Raw genomic sequence first — 5,914 nt, 5'->3', positions numbered from 1 at the left:
AGCCCTTTATGGAGCTGAAAAAAAGAAAAAAAGAAAGAAAGAATACAACAAAAAGCTGGCGGGTGGTCTTGAAATGATGGAATCATATCTTTACTTGAACTACGCTTAGGTTTCTTGGCACGTTTAGGGCTGAACAGGTGGGTGAAATTCAGTACAAATAATCTGGGCTGGAAGAGGATGTGATCCTCAACCAAATGCTGGGAGGGACCTGAACATTTTTTTTCATCAGATCCTGAACCCATTTCAGCAGCCCTAGCTACACCTCTGAGGTTACACTTCCATGCTGTATAGAGAAAATATGCCAGAGTTTTCTTGTATAACTACAACCAAATCTGCAGTCTCCACTGGTCCCTACCAAAGGGTTACAGCTAAACATTTCCTACTGTAAAGAGTCACTGTCAGTTTTGTAGTCAGAAAACAGAGGAACACACAGAAACATCACAATCCATTCCTTCCTTGTACCTTATGATCTAAACACAGGCCCCAGTAGTTTGTGCCCAAAATAATCAGGGCAGAAACAGTCAATGAGTCCGATTAGAATTGCTCAGCAGATTTAATACACACTTCATTCTACATGTGTCTCCATTTTATTTTCTTTCTTTTATTAATCTTTTAACTATATCAGTGGAAGAAAATTGTTGAGTAACTTTTTTTCTGGAAGCAGAAAACAGGTCAGTTTAGGTAAGATTAATGCACATGTACTGAATTTCTAATGGGGGAAAAACAGAAATTAGGACATGAATGAAACTGAAGGCACACTATTATTATTGCTGCATGCCAGGTTGATTTGACACACCAGTAAACATGCTATTCAGTGTATCTATCGATGTAACAGAAAACAGCAAAGCTACTTTTTACCTTAAACATTTTTAAGCAGAAAGACTACTAAAAGGTGATAACCTGGACTAACCCAACTGTCTTTATTTCTGCTCCCAATGCTAAGCTGCTGAGAGCTTTGGGGTTCAGCCCCAGGACCCAGCTGATTTCATATCCATGATGGATAATCCTACTCCAGTGCACAGGACTCCTTGGCCAGCCCTCAGCTCATCTCCTGCATAATTCACCAGGTCAACTCTTTCAAACTGTTTCCCTTGTTAAACCCACAAACTCACTCTTTCAAGATATTACTTTGTAAACTAACACATTGATAAAGAGATTAAGTTCTCCCTTCCTAATACTCCCCTTTCCCTTTGGTTTTGGGGGATGAAATGTTCTTCTTTCCAAGCCAAAGCTTCCACCTTTGCTTTTGTATCATTTTTTTTAGATTCCACATGTAAGTGATATCATATGATATTTGTCTTTCTCTGGCTGACTTCACCCTGATACGTAAAGCAGACAAAGAATGCACACAAAAAAGAAGCTTATAGGCCAATATCACTGATGAACATATATGCAAAAATCCTCAACAAAATACTAGAAAACCGAATGCAACAATATATTAAAAGGATCCTACACTTTTGCTTTTAAACCAGTTTTTTAGAATCGCCATCAGGTCCTTGACTGGGCACTACTTACCTACAAATTTATGTTCAGGTCCTAAATCTTACCTACAAATCTACTCACATCTCTCCCATCTAAAGATATCCTCCATTCTCTTTAAACCACTGCAACCGGGATTGTGTACCTGCCAGCCACTAGGACTGACCCCTGACCTTGACAACGACAAACCCCAGTCGGTTCTCAGCCCCCATCACGCTTGCCCTGCCAGCAGCACTTCACACCATCACCCTTAGTCTGTTCAGCCCAAGAGGCCAAATCCAATTAACCAACTGCCAAATCTCAACCTGTTGACTCTTCCAGAGCGTTTGAAACCATTAACCAACCTGTCATTACTGAAACCACCCCCTCCTGTTTTTCTTGATATTTAATTCTCTTGGTTTGTCTAATAATTCTCCAAATATTTCTTTTCAGTCCTCTTGGTGGAGTCCCCTTCCTCTGTCCATCCCTGAAATGTAGACTTTCCGATCAAATAAACAAAAAACTATATGGAGAAAAAATAGCTTGAAGTGAGTCACTAAAACGTTTTCTTAGGTTAGTTAGAGAGTGAGTTATTTATTTCCATTTTACTACTGTATATGTTCTATTTTTCTCTAATTATCTTAACGAACTTTTATTTTCATCAAAATGATGCATACACATGCTTAAAAATTAAATGGCATAGAAATAGTTATAAGGAAAAACAATGCTTGTCTTCGATTCAACCACCCCACACTGAATCCTGCTTTCCAGAAAACAACTTTTAATCATTGCTGTTTTAAGACTTACATGCCGGGCTTCCCTGGTGGTGCAGTGGTTGAGAATCTGCCTGCCAATGCAGACGACACGGGTTCGAGCCCTGGTCTGGGAAGATCCCACATGCCGCGGAGCAACTAGGCCTGTGAGCCACAATTACTGAGCCTGCGCGCCTGGAGCCTGTGCTCCGCAACGGGAGAGGCCGCGACAGTGAGAGGCCCGCGCACCACGATGAAGAGTGACCCCCGCTCGCCGCAACTAGAGAAAGCCTTCGCACGGAAACGAAGACCCAACACAGCCATAAATAAATAAATAAATAAACCCAAAGTTTAAAAAAACACTTATAAAAAAAAAAAAAAAGACTTACATGCCTTTATGTCTTGAAACAATTATTCATAGGAATAGGATACAAGTCAGACTGCTTAACACGGAACTCCAAAACACAGTGATGTAAGGCACTGCTCTGGCCTCCCTGTGGAGGACATGGCCCTTTTCCACAAGCTTCATAGACATTCTGCCTCACCTGCAGTCCAGCCTAGGGAAGGCAGGGAGAGAGAGGAGGGGCGGCCAGGCTCCTTCTATTTCAAGGAACTGACCTAAAGGCTGCACACTACATTCCAGCATGGCTCCTTGTTGGCCATACCTAGCTTCAAGGAAAATGCAGTTGTTAGCTGGGTGTTCATGTACCAGATTCATTTTTATTGCATAAAAGAAAGGGAGAATGAACATTAAAAAAGCCACCAGCAGCCCCTGCCACATGTATGCAGCTCTTTGTGAACAATCAGCTTCAGATGTTACCTGTTGGCTTCCGCAATGTTGGATGAAGATCTAGTTCATCTATAACCCCTTCCCTTCTTCCTTCCCCTCCTTAATAGAGTTAGTTCACTAATATTGGTCCCTCTCTGTGTTATCTTTATCCCCTCTTTGTAAAATGACCATGTTGTCACCTGTATCCTTCCCTCCACTTCTCAGTGTTGTAAACAAATCTTACTCTTATATCATCAAGGTTCATAACATTTATATTTTTTGATGTACCCACATAAAGTCTTTGGTGTTTGCCTCTGGGTTCATTCTACAAGATGAAAAAACAGTTAATAGCAGTGACAACATTTGACGGTGTAAACATTAATCACTTGTGCTAAGTAGTGTGCTTTAACTCCACTCTCGTCTCTAAGACACCAAGATCATGAACACTCTCTAAAGAGGATCTTCCTAGAATCAAGTTCAAGTTGATTCTCCCTTCTTATGTCTTCACCATTTATTCAAAATCGTGTCATATTTTGCTTTGCTCTATTTCTGAGCTATGAATTTATTGCACAGTTTATCCTTCTGCTTCTGAATTTTTTTTCTTTGTCATCTTTCCTCCATCCCTAATATCTTCAGCTTCCTACTCCTTCTATCAATTGCTTGAACCTCACTTCATTCATCTTCATCTTCATTCATTCAGCCTCATTCATCATCATGAGATGTACCCTAGCTCATTTGCTTCATATCCAGACTATGATTTTCTTTTTTCTTTTTAAAGATTTTTTTGATATTGACCATTTTTAAAGTCTTTATTGATTTTTCTACAATATTGCTTCTGTTTTATGTTTTGGCTTTTTGGCCCCGAGGCATGTGGGATCTTAGCTTGCCGACCAGGGATCGAACCTGCACCCCCTGCATTGGAAGGGGAAGTCTTAACCACTGGACCACCAGGGAAGTCCCTTGTCAGCACTTTTAAAACTCAGTTTTCCTTCTACTTCCTCTGATATCTACCATGCTTTCTTTTCATTGTATGTTTAAACCTTTTTTTCTTTTACTATAATTTTAATGAGGTTTCAACCAAGAGATTAAATAGAGTGTGCTCGGTCTGGCGTTTTCTACTGGAAGTATACATTTTATGTCGAAAAATTTCAGCAGTTTGGTGCTCACTTTGGCAGCACATATGGTAAAATTGGAACGATACAGAGAAGGTTACCATGGCCCCTGCACAAGGATGACACACAAATTCGTGAAGTGTTCCATATTTTTTGCACCCCAATGTTCACGGCAGCACTATTCACAATAGCCAAGACATGGAAGCAACCTAAGTGTCCATCAACAGATGAATGGATAAAGAAGATGTGGCACATATATACAATGGAATATTACTCAGCCATAAAAAAGAATGAAATAATGTCATTTTCAGCAACATGGATGGACCTAGAGATTATCATACTTAGTGAAGTAAGTCAGAAAGAGAAAGACAAATATTATATGACATCACTTACACATGGAATCTAAAAAATAATACAAATGAATTTATTTACAAAACTAGAAACAGACTCACAGACAAAGAAAACAAACTTATGGTTACCGAAGGGGAAAGGGCGGAGGGAAGGACAAATTAGGAGTATTGTATTAGCATATACACACTACTATATTTAAAATAGATAAACAACAAGGACCTACCATATAGCACAGGGAACTATATTCAATATCTTGTAATAACCTATAATGGAAAAGAATCTGAAAAAATATATATAAATACATGTAATTGGATCACTTTGCTATACACCTGAAACTAAAACAATATTGTAAATCAACTATATGTCAATAAAAAAAATTTTTTTTATGAAAAAAAATTTTAACAATTTAATACTCTTTAGAGGTTTCCCCGAGCCTTTTCTCCTTCATCTGCCTGCTCAGCCTGGCTCTTCACCATCACAATTGAGATGTCTTCAATTTCTCCATACATATGATTCCTAAATTGCTGTATGTGGCCTTATTTAATAATTACCACACTCCTGTGCTCTAAGTACTATTGTTATCCCTACTTTATAAATGGGGAAGCTTAGGGACAGAGGAGTTAAATTACTTGCCCAATAACTCATAGCTAGGAAGCTACGGAGACAGAATTTAAACGTGCTCTTAACCACTCTGTATGGCTTCATCCTTTCAACTCAAACAATCTAATTTCTATGGTCAGTAAGGGTGAATAATTCATCTTAAATACCTCAAATATAAAAATTAGTTAACATACCACCATCTCCTCTGATTATGCATTCTTCTAGGACTACCAGTAATTTTGATTTACTGACAGCATATGTTTTGTTTTCATGACATTTAGCAGGAATATGCCATTAATCAGCCCTTTGTTTTTCCCAAATCTGAAAATTCATTCCAAAAGAGTTTCACAGAAACTCTTAATGACTGAAAATCATGGTTCTGCTACTATATAATGTTGAGAATAATAAATACTATACTTATGGGGATTAATTATTAAATCCAGCTAGGAATCACAGCCTTCCTAAGGCAAATAATTATAATTACACACAATAATGTTTAACATCTACGATGGGTACTGAAGTTGAGAGTGTGTTAATGCATGTCAAAATAGTCACAGAGATTCTATGCATCATAAGAAAATAATTCTGAGAATTTCTCTAAGAGAAGTAACTGTTGGTCAAACTAATGAGCATGAAATATTTACTACCAGAAATCTATATATCCTTCCTGATCTATCTTTTAGGACCCTGCATAGAAAGTCTCTTCCAACCCTAAAATTTTATATTCCTATCTACCCATACGCTGGTGGGTATGGTCAGGATGGGATCAGATAAAACAGTAAGACTGGCTTTGGGGTCAGACGATGTTGAGCTTAAGTTCCGGTTCAAGGTTCAGCTACCTATGAGCTGTGTGATCTTGGGCCAGTTATTTC

At 38.5% G+C, this 5,914-nt stretch overlaps 1 non-coding gene across 1 annotated transcript; it reads left to right on the top strand.

Moving 5' to 3' along the window:
- The first annotated feature begins 4,138 nt into the window (after positions 1-4,138).
- Positions 4,139-4,245, top strand: LOC114235979 (U6 spliceosomal RNA). Its single transcript, XR_003622041.1, has one exon. It is a non-coding gene; the product is annotated as a U6 spliceosomal RNA (small nuclear RNA).
- The last annotated feature ends 1,669 nt before the right edge of the window (positions 4,246-5,914 follow it).

The sequence above is a fragment of the Balaenoptera acutorostrata genome, chromosome 1, assembly GCF_949987535.1.
Source record: "Balaenoptera acutorostrata chromosome 1, mBalAcu1.1, whole genome shotgun sequence".
Taxonomy (NCBI): Eukaryota; Metazoa; Chordata; class Mammalia; order Artiodactyla; family Balaenopteridae; genus Balaenoptera; species Balaenoptera acutorostrata.
Note: the sequence above shows the minus strand (reverse complement) of the source record. Positions and strands in the feature narration are given on the sequence as shown.